The sequence below is a fragment of the Eptesicus fuscus genome, chromosome 14 (genome assembly GCF_027574615.1).
Source record: "Eptesicus fuscus isolate TK198812 chromosome 14, DD_ASM_mEF_20220401, whole genome shotgun sequence".
NCBI classification, from domain to species: Eukaryota; Metazoa; Chordata; class Mammalia; order Chiroptera; family Vespertilionidae; genus Eptesicus; species Eptesicus fuscus.
Genome location: NC_072486.1, coordinates 41,011,524 through 41,014,291, shown reverse-complemented (window position 1 = coordinate 41,014,291; position 2,768 = coordinate 41,011,524). Strand labels below are relative to the sequence as shown.

At 44.4% G+C, this 2,768-nt stretch overlaps 1 pseudogene; it reads left to right on the top strand.

Moving 5' to 3' along the window:
* LOC103293560 (eukaryotic translation initiation factor 2A-like) lies at positions 1–1,796 on the top strand (annotated as a pseudogene).
* Positions 1,797–2,768: the final 972 nt, after the last annotated feature.

Genomic DNA, 2,768 nt, shown 5'->3' with positions numbered 1-2,768 from the left:
ATGGTGCCATCCACGCCGCTCCTAACAGTCCGAGGATCAGAAGGACTGTACCTGCACAGTGTTCCAAGGTAAAGTGGGGAAAATTGCAAAGTCTATACCTTTACTAAGAGTGAGACCTTGTTTGCCTGGGGCAATGGAGAAAAAATAAATATCACCAATGTCACTAACAAGGGACTACAGTGCTCCCCACCCTACAACTTTATGATGTGAAAACTGGGATGTGTTTGAAGTCTATCATCCAGAAAAATGTGCAGAACTGGTGTCCATCCTGGTCGAAGATGAAACTATTTGTGCCTGAAATATTAAGGATGAAGTTCACTTCTTTGAAAATAACAATTTCAATACAATTGCAAATAAATCGCATTTGCAAAAAATTAATCATTTTGTATTGCCACCTACACCCCAACCATACAAGGTGACTGTTTATGTCCCAGGTAGTAAGAGTTCACCTTCATTTGTTAAATTGTATCATTATCCCAACTTCAATGGACCAGCCGTTAGCTAATAAAAGTTTCTTTAAGGCCAGTAAAGTTAAAATGCCAGGGAATAAAAACATTACTGCTGCCCTAACTGGTTTGGCTCAGTGGATAGAGCGTCGGCCTGCAGACTCAAGGGTCCCAGGTTCGATTCCGGTCCAGGGCATGTACCTTGCTTGCGGGCACTTATACATTTGGGAGACAGCTGATCGATGGTTCTCTCTCATCAGTGTTTCTAACTCTCTAACCCTCTTCCTTCCTCTCTGTAAAAAATCAATAAAATATATATTTTTTAAAAATAAATAAAAATGTTACTGCTGTGTTGGTAATAGCTAGTACAGATGTTGATAAGACAGAAGCTTCCTACTGTGGGGAACAAACACTGCATGATACTGCAACAAACGGAGAAAGTGCTGTAGTGCAAGTACCAAAAACGGCCCATTTATGATGGAGTGTGGAATTCTAAGTCTGCTGAGTTTTGTGCTGTTTATGGTTTTATGCCTGCCAAAGCGACAACTTTCAACTTGAAATGTGATCCTGTGTCTGACTTTGGAACTGGTCCTCATAACGCAGCCTACTAAGGCCCTCACGGACATATATTAGTACTCGCCAGAAGTGGAAATCTGAGTGGACAAATAGAAGTGTGGGATGTTAAAAGCTACAAACATTTCTAAACCGGTGGCCTCTGAGTCTACATATTTTGCTTGGTGCCCAGATGATGAGCATGTTTTAACAGCTACATGTGCTCCCGGGTTACGCGTTAATCATGGGTACAGACTTGGCATTATACTGACTCCGTCTTGCAAAGTATGTGTGCCATCCAATGTGGAATTATGGCAGGTTTCTTGGCAGCCATTTTTAGATGGACTATTTCCAGCAAAAACAGTCACTTTCCAAGCAGTTCCAAGTGACGTACCCAGTGAAGAAGCTAAAGCTCCACCAGCTTATAGACCCCCAGCTTTAAGAGATAAACCAGCCCTAGCCGATTTGGCTCAGTGGATAGAGCATCGGCCTGCGGACTGAAGGGTCCCAGGTTTGATTCCGGCCAAGGGCACATGCCTGGGTTGCAGGCTCGATCCCCAGTGGGGGGCGTGCAGGAGGCAGCCTATCAATGATTCTCTCTCATCATTGATGTTTCTATCTCTCTCTCCCTCTCCCTTCCTCTCTAAAATCAATAAAAATATTTTTTAAAAAAGAGATAAACCAATCACCAATTCCTAGCTACATGAGAAGGAACCACCACAGAATATGAAAACACAACTGGGAAATAAGCCATTATCCAAAACAGCAGAACTACTGTCCAGACAACCATCCGGATGACCTTCCAGACGAAGCCGGGGCTGCAAGGGTCGGATGGGGCTGCAAGGGGCTGCCGGGGCTGCGGGGGCTGCGAGGAGCTGTGAGGGCCGAGCCCCTTGCATGAATTTCGTGCATTGGGCCTCTAGTTGGTTAATAAAATTATACAAATTTCAGGTGTACAATTCTACAATACATCCACTGTATATTGTATTGTGTGTTTACCACCCCAGGTCAGTCTCCTTGATCACCATTTATCCCACTTTAAATTTTAAAATAAGAGTATACCTGCCCTAGCCAGTTTGGCTCAGTGATAGAGTGTCAGCCTGCGGACTGAAGGGTCCCGGGTTCAATTCCAGTCAAGGGCATGTACCTCGGTTGCAGGCTCCTTCCCAGCCGGGCCCTGGTCAGGTCGCATGCAGGAGGCAACCAATCTATGTGTTTCTCTCACATCGATATTTCTCTGTCTTTCCCTCTCTCTTCCACTCTCTGAAAAGCAATGGAGAAAATATTCTCGAGTGGGGATTAAAATAAATTAAATAAGTAAATAAATAAATAAGAGTACACCTTAAATAGGTACAGTTTACTAAATGTTAATAGAACTGTTCAAAACAACAACATCAACCATAAAACTCCCAATATTCAGGCTCTATCACAAGAGATTCCATTTCGTGGCCTGGAATGGGGCCCAAGCCGGTGCTTCTTGCCTTCAGGTGGTTCACAGGTGGGTGTGGTCCTGGTGAGAACCACTGCATGAACGCCTTTTCCTGGAGTTACTCTCCCAAACCACTGAAAGGATTCGAGATGATAAGGAGATGGAGAGCAAAGAGTTGGAGAAGGGAGAAGTGTTATAAGGATTTATTAAGCCCAAACTGGCTTAAGAGATGGCTTCAGCAGAGAAGAGCTGGCTCCACTAGGTGGCATCTGGACACTTCTCTTCAGCATGATCTCCAGAGGAAATGGAGATTTAGGGCCCTGGTTGCCTGCGGGATGTCT